At 41.4% G+C, this 15034-nt stretch overlaps 1 protein-coding gene across 4 annotated transcripts in view; it reads left to right on the forward strand.

The window, feature by feature from the left end:
* Positions 1-15034, forward strand: part of dcc (DCC netrin 1 receptor) — a 706325-nt gene that overhangs the window by 662574 nt on the left and 28717 nt on the right. The window lies entirely within an intron of this gene.

Raw genomic sequence — 15034 nt, forward strand, 5'->3', positions numbered from 1 at the left:
GAGCAGACTAGCATGTTCGGTAGCGCACAATCACGGAGTACTTACAAGCAGACACAGTGTGTCGACAGAAAAGGGAGAACGGACGCATTTTGGCTTAAAAACTAACGATAAAGGTGAAGTTATATGGCTAGCTAGCTAGCTAGCTAGCGGCTAAAGTTTTGGCTACTTCTAAATCACTAATCCTCGCCTCCATGGCGACAAATAAAGTAAGTTTCTTACAAGTATCATCCCTGCAGGACCAGGAATAGCTAAACATGCTTCACTGCACACCGTAGCTCACTGACATCAAAATGTAAACAAACGCCATTGGTGGATCTACACCTGACATCCACTGTAATGATACCAAGTACAGGGAGCGTATTTAGTCGATACTACTATGATTACGTCGATAGTTTTTGGCATCACAACATTTTCTTTCGTTTTTTTTTATGGATATTATGTTTATAAACTCAGGAAATATGTCCCTGGACACATGAGGACTTTGAATATGACCAATGTATGATCCTGTAACGACTTGGTATTGGATTGATAGCTAAATTTGTGGTATCATCCAAAACTAATGTAAAGCATCCAAACAACAGAAGAATAAATGATGATTACATTTTAACAGAAGTGTAGATAGAACATGTTAAAAGAGAAAGTAAGCAGATATTAACAGTAAATGAACAAGTAGATTATTAATTCATTTTCTACCACTTGTCCTTAATAATTTTGACAAAATAATAGAATTGAAAATGAAACAATATGTTACTGCATATGTCAGCAGACTGAATTAGGAGCCTTTGTTTGCTTACTTACTACTAAAAGACAAGTTGTCTCGTATGTTCACTATTTTATTTAAGGACAAACTTGCAATCAGAAGCATATGTTTAATGTATCGTAAGATTGTTAAAATAAAGCCAATAATGCAATTTTTTGTGGTCCCTTTAATTTAGAAAAGTACTGAAAAGTATCGAAATAATTTTGGTACTGGTACCAAAATATTGGTATCGGGACAACACTACTAATATATAGCTCGGTATAGCTCGAGCGGTATAGCTCGGTTGGTAGAGCGGCCGTGCCATCAACTTGAGGGTTGCAGGTTCGATCCCCGCTTCCGCCATCCTAGTCACTGCCGTTGTGTCCTTGGGCAAGACACTTTACCCACCTGCTCCCAGTGCCACCCACACTGGTTTAAAAATGTAACTTAGATATTGGGTTTCACTATGTAAAGCGCTTTGAGTCACTTGAGAAAAAGCGCTATATAAATGTAATTCACTTCACTTCACTACTAGGGATTTAATGATATCAAAATGTCACAGTATGATATTATCACAGTATTAGGGCCACAGTATGATATTATTGCAGTATGTCCCCAAAAAAGATGTAAAAATCCCATAATAGTATAGTATATCACACTATTTGTAATTGAACACAAATATAATGCTCAAATATTCAAATAATATTAATTACGGCAAACATGTATTTGTAAGTGCGTAGAATAATGCAGGAACATCCAATTTTACAAGCATATACACTATATTGCCAAAAGTATTTGGCCACCCATCCAAATTATGAGAATCAGGTGTCCTCATCACTTGGCCCGGTGTATAAAATCAAGCACTTAGGCAGGGAGACTGTTTTTACAAAAATTTGTGAAAGAATGGGCCGCTCTCAGTGATTTCTAGCGTGGAACTGTCATAGGTGGAGGAGGAATTATGGTGTGGAGTTAGTTTTTCAGGAGTTGGGCTTGGCCTGTTAGTTCCAGTGAAAGGAACTTGGAATGCTCCAGGATACCAAAACTTTTTGGACATTTCAATGGGATGGCACTTCAAGTTCATATGTGAGTAAAGGCAGGTGGCCAAATACTTTTGGCAATACAGTGTATATAAAAAAAACCAACTTGCAGTTGAGTGTAACATAAAACACAAAACTTGTTCTTCTTAAACAGTTTTTTTTTTTTTTTTTTAAAGGAATGTTAGTTTAAATTATAGTGTCGCTAATACAGTAGCAACATCCGCAGGTGCGCGGTGATCAGCTGGGCTGGCAATCCGAGAGAGATTCTCCCAAAATTTTGGGAGATGTAGTTTATCAGGCCAGCCAACACTAAAGCCCCAGAATAAAAATACTCTCCCAAGTTTTTGTTTGATCCCGTCACATGTCACGGCATTAGTGAAGAATTTGAAAGCGCAATACTGCAGCATCTACAATACAATTACATCCCTAATATTTATTCCACACCAATACTTCCATAAACACACTAACCACCACATCATATGTTCTGTAGATGGCCATATAACCCACATATTATTGATTATAAATTCAGTTTGCGTGAATGCATTAGCCTCAGCTAACTCGAGACAAAACAAAAGTGTTGACTATGTCTGCTCGTGCAATACCCATCCATCCATCCATCCATCCATCCATCTTCTTCCGCTTATCCGAGGTCGGGTCGCGGGGGCAGCAGCCTAAGCAGGGAAGCCCAGACTTCCCTCTCCCCAGCCACTTCGTCCAGCTCTTCCTGTGGGACCCCGAGGCGTTCCCAGGCCAGCCGGGAGACATAGTCTTCCCAACGTGTCCTGGGTCTTCCCCGCGGCCTCCTACCGGTCGGACGTGCCCTAAACACCTCCCTAGGGAGGCATTCGGTTGGCATCCTGACCAGATGCCCGAACCACCTCATCTGGCTCCTCTCGATGTGGAGGAGCAGCGGCTTTACTTTGAGCTCCTCCCTCGTGCAATAACCAATCAAATTCTGTTTGTAAAAGAGCGTCATTCAATCTTCTAACATACGTCATTTAGTCTAATTACATTCAATCTTAATGATAATGGACACATGGAAGAACCAATGAAATTGTGAAAATGTCACGTGGGGGTCGCAGCTAGCTGCGGGGTTGTTCTTCCAATGCAAAATAGACGGCTCCGGACAACAGCGTGAAGGTAGGCTAGGATTTATTAATATAAATCACGCACTACCGCGAACATAAACAATACAACAACTACAACAAAAAAAGAGGCAAGCGTGCCTAAAACGCAAGTGAGGCTAATCTTAAACAGAAGCTATGGCATGGACATGGAAACTTACTTGGACAGAGCAAGACATAAACCGGTGTGACATCAAAACAACGCAGGCAGAACGAGTGATGAACAAAGGTAGGCTTAAATAACAGTGACATGATTGGTGACAGGTGTGTGTGAGTCCGAACGTGAAACAGGTGCGTGACGTGACAGGTGAAACTAATGGTTGCTATGGTGACAAAACAAAACAAAAGTGCACAAAAAGTCCAAAATTTAAACCGAACATTACTAAAACAAAACATGATCACACAGACATGACAGAATCCCCCCCTTACGGACAGATCCCAGATGTCCAAAAACAGAAAATATCAACAAGTGTCATGGGAGGGCGGGAGGGGGACATGGCGGTGGGTCGCCAGGCCACGTGTCCCCGTATCCACCGGGGCAGAGTTAGGTGGCGGCGGCGAGTGGAACGCCGCTGCAGCAGGCGAGGCGGGCGCCCAGGGAATGGCCACATTCGTGGCCGACTGGGAGGTGGGCGCACTTGGCGTGGCGGGCGACCAGGTAGCGGCCATATCCGTGACCGACGAGGAGGGAGGTGCGTCATCGTGGCAGGCGTAGAAGCAGCAGATGATGCAGGCAGCGAAGCTCGGCGTGGCGCGTCAGGCGGCGAAGCTCGGCGTGGCGCGTCAGGCGGCGAAGCTCGGCGTGGGTCTTGGTCTTGGCATGGCGGGTCTTGGTCTTGGCGTGGCGGGTCTTGGTCTTGGCGTGGCGGGTCTTGGTCTTGGCGTGGCGGGTCTTGGTCTGGCGGGTCTTGGTCTTGGCGTGGCGGGTCTTGGTGTCGTGGAACTGGTACCGGAGCTTGGCGTGGCGGGTCTTGGTCTTGGCATGGCGGGTCTTGGTCTTGGCATGGCGGGTCTTGGCGTCGTTGAGCTGGTACCGGGTCTTGGCGTCGTGGAGCTGGTACCGGAGCTTGGCGTCGTGGAGCTGGTACCGGAGCTTGGCGTCGTTGAGCTGGTACCGGAGCTTGGCGTCGTGGAGCTGGTACCGGAGCTTGGCGTCGTGGAGCTGGTACCGGAGCTTGGCGTCGTGGAGCTGGTACCGGAGCTTGGCGTCGTGGAGCTACTGGTGCAGGTGGAGGTGGTCTAGCTGGGGGTTGCGGCTTGGCATGGTAAAAGACTGGTGGTGGCGGCCGTGAGGGAGGCTGTGGCTTGACATGGTTAAGCTGAGTCACCCCACCAGTGCAGTTCCCAGCCCTAGCCCCCCCCTCAAGGAGCGGATACCAGACGCGCTCCCTGCGGTCTGGAACTCTCTTTAAGGGTGGGTGGGGGGAGGTATGGAGGGGGGCAGAATCCTCCCCATTAAATTGTCCAGAAAATCTATTCACCACCCCCACTTTAGACTGGGTCTGAAAAAATCTCAATTTAGAAAAAAATTTCTCAAAAGGATTATTTTTTGAAACGAAGTCCTTGGTGGGCGGCTGACAGAGGGCGTAAATAGAATCTAAAAAAAAAAAATCTTGGTTTCTGACGTCATCACCAGTGGGCGGGATGACGTCATCAGCACAGGTCTCCTGCGGCGGCAAGGAAAAATTAGCTGCTTGGGGAATCTTGTTGTCCGTGGGAGGGTTTTGGGGGAACGACGCGTCATGCTGGCGAGAAAAAGCCTTTCTGGTTGGCTTCCAGCTTTGCCAGCGCGTCTCCATCACCTCCTCGTGGCCGGTCTGCGGAAGAACGTCTGCTGCCTGCGTTCTGTCACGTGGGGGTCGCAGCTAGCTGCGGGGTTGTTCTTCCAATGCAAAATAGACGGCTCCGGACAACAGCGTGAAGGTAGGCTAGGATTTATTAATATAAATCACGCACTACCGCGAACATAAACAATACAACAACAACTACAACAAAAAAAGAGGCAAGCGTGCCTAAAACGCAAGTGAGGCTAATCTTAAACAGAAGCTATGGCATGGACATGGAAACTTACTTGGACAGAGCAAGACATAAACCGGTGTGACATCAAAACAACGCAGGCAGAACGAGTGATGAACAAAGGTAGGCTTAAATAACAGTGACATGATTGGTGACAGGTGTGTGTGAGTCCGAACGTGAAACAGTTGCGTGACGTGACAGGTGAAACTAATGGTTGCTATGGTGACAAAACAAAACAAAAGTGCACAAAAAGTCCAAAATTTAAACCGAACATTACTAAAACAAAACATGATCACACAGACATGACAGAAAACACTGATAGGCTGCTTGATGGACGGCAAAAAACTATTGCTTAACAGAGCATGTCAACAGTGTGTTGTTTGTGTGTCTATTTAAGATAAGACATCTGTCTCCAGCAAGCCATCGAACTGTGTTTGCGTGGAGTTACTTCAAAAATGGAACACTTTTGGAATGCTTGATCCATTTTTGGGCCACGAGCACCCCCAGGAGGTCCGCCAAAAATATCTGTTTCTCAGATTTACTACACTTTCCCACCACTTGTGGCATTAATGACAGTATTAAACAAACAGAAGAAGTCTGGAAACGTTTACTAAGCGCAGAAATTATGACTTTAATTGATGAAGCTGTATTTTCATTCATTTTTTTTTTTTTTAAAGTTTAGTTAAGAAACATAATTTAGTTTTTATACTTTATTTTTTTAATTTTATACTATATTTTATGTACATTTAATTTCCGTCAGTTATTTATGAGTTATTTCTTATGCATTATTTGGTCAGTACTTATTTTTTTATTTCTATAAAAAATAAGGTGTATGTGTCAAATAAATAGTCTTTGTGATTAACACACAGTTTCATATCATTTGACAAGTTTGTAAACTGTAAGTAGGTGATTATTGAATATAATTAAAATCAAGAGTAAGACTTGACTGGGCCCCAGGGCCCTCTCTAATAGAAAAGATGGACCCTGAGGTCGAAAAAGTTAAAACCCCCTCTTCTATCGAGTTCATACCTTTAAACTACTTGCAGTGGTACCTCGGTTTTTTTTGTTTTGTAATCAGTTCTAAAAGGTCAGGACAAAACCGAATCGCACAAAAACTGAAGCAATTTTTCAATAGGGAATAATGATAGATTTACATGCAGAATATGAAATATATATGAATGATTTTTGAAATGTATAAATGAACATTTAACATAACTTTTACCTTTATTGAAGAATCACAGCAATACATGCAGAATGGGAAATATATACACATGATTTCTAAAATGTATAAATTAACATTTCACATCACTTTTACCTTTATTGAAGATCCCCAGTAATACATGCAGAATGTGAAATATACACACATGATTTCTAAAATGTATAAATGAACATTTTGCATCACTTTGGGAGTTAGAGCCACAATAATGCCACCTTTTTGCTTTGCTGTGAGTTCATTCTTGAATTCAATAGGGTTTTACACCTTCTTTATCAAAGTGATGGTACTCCTATGGCAAATTATTTTGCAGTCGTACTCAATAAAAAAGTAATTACTAGGGATGTCCGATAATGGCTTTTTGCCGATATCCGATATTCCGATATTGTCCAACTCTTTAATTACCGATACCGATATCAACCGATATATGCAATCGTGGAATTAACACATTATTATGCCTAATTTGGACAACCAGGTATGGTGAAGATAAGGTACTTTTTAAAAAAAATAATAAAATAAGATAAATAAATAAATAAACATTTCTTGAATAAAAAAGAAAGTAAAACAATATAAAAACAGTTACATACAAACTAGTAATTAATGAAAATTAGTCAAATTAACTGTTAAAGGTTAGTACTATTAGTGGACCAGCAGCACACACAACCATGTGTGCTTACGGACTGTATCCCTTGCAGACTGTATTGATATATATTGTAGGAACCAGAATATTAGTAACAGAAAGAAACAACCATTTTGTGTGAATGAGTTTAAATGGGGGAGGGAGGTTTTTTGGGTTGGTGCACTAATTGTAAGTGTATCTTGTGTTTTTTTATGTTGATTTAATTAAAAAAACAAAAAAAAACGATACCGATAATAAAAAAAACGATACCGATAATTTCCGATACTACATTTTAACGTATTTATCGGCCGATAATATCGGCCTGCCGATATTATCGGACATCTCTAGTAATTACACTTGAATTGTTTGTTTGGATACTTCATTCCGTGGTATGATGCAAGGACACGATTGAACACTTTTCGAATCATACAAAGGCACATATGAATATTTTAGGCGAAACTAAAAGATACTAAATAATTCCTTCTTTATCAGTATATTTAACTGAGACTCTTAACAGTTAGGGAGAAAAACGTGTTAGTTAGCTTTCAACAGAGACCAGAGCCATACTTATACTTAGTGATGGGCAGGAACAAGCTACATGTAACAAAGTTACATAGCTTACCTAAGCTTAGCGGTAGCTTCACTACTTTTTAAACGAGTAGCGATTGCTGTAGCTTAGCTATTTTTAGACCCATGTAGCGAACTAGCTTGTATCAAAGCTACAAGCAACAAAGAGAGAAAAAGGACTGTGAATCCAGGCCAAAACAATATGGAGAAGATACAATGATCTGGATGAACATCATACTTCAGAGACAATCCATGATGTTTGGTTGGTGTTTGTTTGATGAGACCCAATTGGCTAAAGTTAGGTCGAAACATTACAGACTGGCCAATCAAAGACAAGATAAGGCAGGTCATCAAAACTAGTAAGCAAAATCATAACAGACACGCAGTCATGTCAAATGATGATGATGGAGTCGGAGACAGAGGGACGCTTCAAGCTGACGACTCAAAAAATAACATAGTTGAAAATGACATCAGGATTCTCTTCCGCAGATTAGATTTTTCCCTTATTGATGAAGACAACGTCCAGGAAACCCTCAATCGTGGATGTCCTTGGAGCTATAGGACCAATGTTTGCGTTTAGAGAAAACAATGCCCAAAACTTTAGTTTTTAGTTGTTTACCCTATAAACCTAAATCATAACTGCTCTCTTCATCGACGACATGGAACACAATTTTAAACATTAAGGTAAGTTGTGTTCATAAAAGGTTTGTACTGCACACAACCATTACCAACTGTTCCCAAACAACACACAAGTCATTGTTTTTTTGTCAAGATATAGATATTGTTGTTTTTATTCTTTGTTGTTTTTATACCGTAGGCAGAGAAAATTAATAACATTATAGGGGTGGGCCAAAGAAAAGGCAAACTAAAATAAATCCATGCAGTGGGGTTGTAGGGTGTCCCCAGCTAAATGACAGATAGTTAATAGTATTGAACCATTATTGGGTCCATTTGTACACTCTCAGTTACAGTGACATTTATATTACACATGTGGGCCCATAAATATAGATGCCGTTAAATGGATGTCTAGAGCAGCTTATTGCATGTCTTACTGGGGGTCATATATATATATATATATATATACTGTAGCTTTGATGTAGAAAGCTACTTTTGCCATGTAGCTTGTAGTGTAGCCTGCAACAATACACTGGGAATAGTTTCCCCTGTAGCTTAGCTACATTTAATCGAGAGTAACTTGTAGCTTAGTTTACTACATTTTCCAAATAGCTTGCCCATCACTGCTTGTACTTTAAAATGGTGCAATGATGGCTTTATATTTACTTTGGGTACAACAGTCATAGACACTTAAGCAAAATAATCATGTAATTTTATGTAGGTGATAGGCGTTAAAATAATAAATACTGCATATTACTGTGCATATGTGTGACTGTACATAGGTATCAAAGCATTGGATCATCACAGTGGGTTTTTCCACAGGATACATTTTTGATACATATTTATAGGGGACTCAGTGGTTGTCTTTAGCCGAAGCAGGTGGCTTTTTTATTTCTGTATGAAATAAACAGAAAGTAATGCAGCAGCATTAACACACGGGGCTTTGCAGCACACCAGTCTCCTAATGCCTTAACAGCAAGTGAGCTTAAACGACCAGAAATGCCAAACAAAACATTCACAAATGTCACAAAAGCTAAATCACAATCAGAAATACACTGAAAATTATTACACCACCATGTAATTAAGATTTTATATGATAGGACAATAAACAATACATTGAAACACAGTACAGAACAATAGACCGAAGTCTTGGAAGCCAAAGAAACATGAATCAGTGTCGATTTAAGCGTATTTTGAAAGGTTTAGAGGCAAATATAAAAGCCATCATTAGAAAAAAATATTTTAAATGGGATGCAGTGGATTTTTACACTCTTAAGGAAAATATATTTTTAAAAGATTCAAACCATTTATCATCACCAAGAGGTTACTGCTATCTCACTTCACTTGACACTCACTGTATTTACATAGGAAACGATTGAAGGCACATTTCTGTACATCTAAGGGGGTCCACAAATTAAGCATTAATCTGTGAAAGACAACGTTGAAATAATTTGTGCATCGCTAAGTACCATATTTGATTGACATAATGAGTGTCGTGCTGCTATCGTGACGCTAAAGAGAAAAATAATACGTTTGTTTGAAGTTGATTTCCTGCTACAAATTTTAGTCTCATCTACAATTCATGTCTGCCGTTGCTTCTATGGTGTGGAGTTCATATTTTCACTCTTTTTTTAGCTGTATATGTCCCTGTTGTTCAGCGTGAATATTTGCTAGTGATATCAAGATTCAGTATATGTTGTTAAGAATAATTTCTTGATGCTAAGACGCTATAATGTGGTCATCTGTGTTGAATAAAGCGCTGTGCTTTCCTGCACAACAACACATAAGCTTTTATTTTATGTTATGAAAATTGACAAAAGAAAATAACTGTGAGCAAGTTGCAAACTACTCTAACATGAACGTTATGTCCTGCTATGGTGATGGATTTCAAAGAGTGAATCCAGGTCACACTGATAATGTCAGGGAGCATTGTGAACGAACGCTTTGCCCCATCAGTGACGCATTACCGGTCAGCTGAGATCAAAAGGTAACTGGGTTGTTGTCTTTTTTTATCAAAGCTATTATCTGCCGTCGGAAGTGGTCAAACTATGACAGCCAGGGGGAATGACATGAGCTTTTATGGCTTCATCCAATGTGAAAGTGGAAGGTTAAAAGGCCATAACTGTGTAGTAGACCTCAAAAAAGTACATGCCGTGTTTTTCTGGTCAGGCAAGGTTCAGTAACTTGAAATTAATGGCAAAAGACTGGCAACAGGCAACAAAACAAAAGTGTCTTTATATGGTATGTCTAATTGTCTATATAAATATATGTGTGTGTATATATATATATATATATATATATATATATATATATATATATATATATATATATATATATATATATATATATATATATATATCCATCCATCCATCCATCCATTTTCTACCGCTTATTCCCTTCGGGGTCGCGGGGGGTGCTGGACAAGTCACCACCTCATTGCAGGGCCAACACAGATAGACAGACAACATTCACACTCACATTCACACACTAGGGCCAATTTAGTGTTGCCAATCAACCTATCCCCAGGTGCATGTTTTTGGAGGTGGGAGGAAGTCTGAGTACCCGGAGGGAACCCACGCAGTCACGGGGAGAACATGCAAACAGAAAGATCCCGAGCCTGGGATTGAACCCCAGACTACTCAGCACCTTCGTATTGTGAGGCAGGCGCACTAACCCCTCTGCCACCGTGCTGCCCAAACAGGGCACAAGGCTGTGTATCGCATAAACAGTGCATTTGTGTGTCTAAAATGACTCAAACACAAGAAAGTGCATAATGAAAGACATATTTTTCATAGATGAGATATGTTATAATAATATTCCCTAAATTAAAAAAAACGAACATCATCCATTCACCTATCTTCTTTTGCTTATTTGAAGTTGGGTTGTGGGGGCAGCAGCCTAAGCAAAGAAAAGCCCAGACTTCCCTTTCCCCACCTATAATGTCCAGCTCTTCCCGAGAGATCCCGAGGCTTTCCCACATAGACGTAGTCTCTACAACGTGTCCTGGGTCTTTCCCGTGGTCTCTTACCGGTCAGATGTGCCCTATACACCTCCCCAGGTAGGCATTCGACCATTCTGACCATTCACTCGTGAGCAAGACCCTGAGGTTCTTGAACTCCTCGACCTGGGGCAGGATCTCGTCCTTAACCCAGAGATGGCACAAAGGTTGTAATTAAAACTCTTTGATGGACGACTCTGCCAGACGTTTCCAGCCCTGCCAAGTCAGTTTTGCTTCCTCCCCCACCCTCGAAGCCGACTCACCACAAAGGTGATCGGTTGTAAGCGCAGCCCCTCTCTTCACCCGAGTGTCCAAAATATGAGACCGCAAATCTAATGTTACGACCGATCGGGGCAGCGTGGCACAGAGGGTAGTGCAGCCATGCCAACAACTTATGGGTTCCAAGTTCAATTCCAGCTTCCGCCATCCAAGTCACGACTGTTGTGTCCACTTCACCTTTGCTCCTGATGGGTCGTGGTTAGCCCCTTGGATGACAGCTTCCACCATCAGTTTATGAATGTGTGTGTGAATGGGTTAATGTCATGTACAGTGTAATGTAAAGCGCTTTAGGTGTCATTACAGGTATAGTAAAGCGTTATATAAATACAGACCATTTACATTTCAGATTATTTTTACCTTTATTTACCCAGGAAAGTCCCATTGAGATTAGGAATTTTATTTCAAGAGAGTCCTGTACAATCATATACCAGTGTAGGTGCCACTGGGAGCAATGTGGGTGAAGTGTCTTACCCAAGACACTACGGCGTGATTAGGATGGCGGAAGCTGGAATCAAACCTGGAACCCTCAAGTTGCTGGCTCGTTGCCCCATTGTTGTCACAACCACAAAGTCGATCATCGAACTGTGGCCTAGGGTGTCCTGGTACCACGTGTATATATGGACACCTTTATGTTTGAACATGGTGTTTGTTTTGGACAATCTGACAAGCGCAAAAATCCAATAACGAAACACTCTGAGAGATCCTTCCAATCACGCCTCTCCAGGTTTCACTGTTGTTCTCAGTGTGAGCATTGACATCCCCCAGAACAAGGGAGTCACCATAGGGAGCACTCTCCTGTACCCCTTCTAGGGACTCCAAAAAGGGTGGATACTCTGAACTACAGTTGGTGTGTGAGCACAAACAACAGTGAAGAACCGAAGGTGGAGGGAAGCTACCCTCTCGTCCACCAAATTAAACTCCAACGTACAGGCTCTGAGCCGCGGGCATCAAATAGTGCCACCTCCGCCCGTGGCCTCTCACTGCAGGCAACGCCAAAGTGGAAGAGAGTACAGCCCCTCTTGAAGTGAGACCGCATACATCCAGCCGGAACTTCTCCACCTCGTGAAACAGTTCAGACTCCTCCCCACTCAACGAGGTGATATTCCACGTCCCAAGACCTAGCTTCTGTAGCCAAGGATTGGACCGCCATGGCCCCTGCCTTCGTCTTCTATTTCTCCTCCTATGGGTGGTGAGCCCATTGGAGGGGGACCCACGTTGCCTCTTCGACCAGGTCCTCGTCATCGAGCCCCACCTCCAGGCCTGATTTCGGAGAGGCACGTGCTTTGGTCATCCGAGTCTCGGCGAGGGAAAACTGTGTTCCTGTTCTTGTCTGTTTATAGAAGTCTTTGAGATGCTCTTTGTCTGGTGCTTCACCTAGGACTTGTTTTTCATGAGCGGCCCTACTAGGGGTACAGAAGCCCCAGACAACATAGCTCCTGTAGGATCATTGGGACACGCAAGCTCCTCTACCAAAAATTACACATTTTACCCACGTGTCCACACTCTCAGGACAACCTGTAAAATTTCTATAGTCTATGATAGAGTGGAACATGTTGAAATTTGTCTCGTCTACAGTATGTCGAACAACTAGGTGTTTAACGATTAGTTTTAACAATGGTTCGATTCGATGTGTGGTTGCCGCTACAGAAATGATATTATTTTTTTGGAACGATTCAATACGAAATGATTCAGTGAGTTGAAATCGAGTCAGTAACTTTAGCAAAACAAATCAAGCAGTGTGACTGTGGAATAAATACTGGATACTGGGCAATGCAGGTGAAGTTTTCTATATTTTTGCTATTTCTTGTGAGGGAATTAGGTATAAATAAATGGTGGATACAAACAAGCAAGTAAACAATTAATGACCAATGCATTTATTCACATCTTGTTTGAATAAAGAGCAACCAACACAAGTGCAACCAACACTTTAAGTTGAATTAACAGGAGGAAACATGTTCTGCTTACATTTTCAACAGTCAAGCAATTTTCAATAAAATAACAGTAACCAACATCTTAGCAGTAGATTTACCTGCTAAATAAAGTTCCCTGACCCTGCCATACAGTATCTGTTCTCCGCCCTCACGTTGTCAATAAAGGACAGCATCCCTGGTGTGAAGAAGCATGTATGCTTCCTCATCCCTGATGATGGTGTTGTTCCGTCACTTCCAAATTTCCATAGCCTCCTTTAACCATTTATTGTATTATTTTTTTTCTCTATTAATGACTTCTCCTTGTGTATCAGAAGTCGGTGCGTTACGGTAACTTGCAACAATGTCACTTCTGTTCTGTCGGCCGTGTCTTTTCTTTGGTTTAAAGTTGTGTTACATCTTAATCATTGTGTTGTGGCGTTTGTATTTGTTGTAGCTTTTGCAATTGTGCTGTAGCTGAAAGTTATGATATTGAAATGCCCGGCAGTGGAGAAGAAGAGACACAGTCGATGATACACTCTCGGGCACTTTCTTAACAAGCGGTACCAAACTTGGGGGGCCAAAACACACATTTAAAAACTCAACTAAGAGACACACTAACGCTCACTGAACTCAGTTCACTAGTCTACCGCTCTAGCACACATTAAACACAACAGAACCACCTCTTAAACATGTCACAGATATTGCACTATTGTCTTGTGCCGTTGCGTTTTTAATGACCGTTCTTGACCACCGCAGATATCCGCCATTTGTGTTTTGAAGACGAGTGAATAGACTTAACGTTTATAATCTTTATAATTACAAGTCTAAAGTCAGCCGTTCTTAAATCCAATGTTTTTCTTTTTCTGGTATCTGTAAAATAATCAATTGATTCCTTTTTTAAACGATTTTGGATCAATACCTATCTCTTGGAAAGCAAACTTGCCAAGCACAGATCGATATACTTGAAATTAAAGAATATAAATCTATCTGTCGATGTATCAATCAACCCCTATGAACAGCTCATTGATATGTTCTTCTTATGACTAAAAAGTGTCAGCTTACAATAAAGCTGTCATCAAACTACAGCAGTGGTTCTTAACCTTGTTGGAGGTACCGAACCCCACCGGTTTCATATGCGCATTCACCGAACCCTTCTTTAGTGAAAAATATATATATATATTTTTTTCAAATTCAAGACAAAGTTATATGTTTTTGGTAACACTTTAGTATGGGGCGGTATAGCTCGGTTGGTAGAGCGGCCGTGCCAGCAACTTGAGGATTGCAGGTTCGATCCCCGCTTCCGCCATCCTAGTCACTGCTGTTGTGTCCTTGAGCAAGACACTTCACCCACCTGCTCCCAGTGCCACCCACACTGGTTTAAATGTAACTTAGATATTTGGTTTCACAATGTAAAGCGCTTTGAGTCACTTGAGAAAAAGCGCTATATAAATGTAATTCACTTCACTTCATAGTATGGGGAACATATTCTAAGTAATAAAGACTTAATTTAGTGTTTTTTGGACACTCGGGGAACATATTCTAAGTAACAAAGACTTAATTTAGAGTTATTTGGTTAGGGTTAGAGGGCCCTAAATCTGGCCCTCTAACCCTGGGTTAGGGCCAGGGTTAGAGGGTTAGAATTATAATAAGGCCATGCCGAATAAGGCATTAATAAGTACTTAATAATGACTAGTTAAGAGCCAATATGTTACTAATTTGCATGTTAATAAGCAACTATTTAATGGTGAATATGTTCCCCATACTAAAGTGTTACCATGTTTTTTTACTGGTGCACAAAATGAACCGTGCATGAACATCACCTTGTTCAAAGAACAAAACCAACACGGGGCATAAACTCACAACAAATTACACACCTGCAAATCAGTCTGACTTCTGCTGTCGCCGCATCCATAATAC

The sequence above is a fragment of the Nerophis lumbriciformis genome, linkage group LG20 (genome assembly GCF_033978685.3).
Source record: "Nerophis lumbriciformis linkage group LG20, RoL_Nlum_v2.1, whole genome shotgun sequence".
Taxonomy (NCBI): Eukaryota; Metazoa; Chordata; class Actinopteri; order Syngnathiformes; family Syngnathidae; genus Nerophis; species Nerophis lumbriciformis.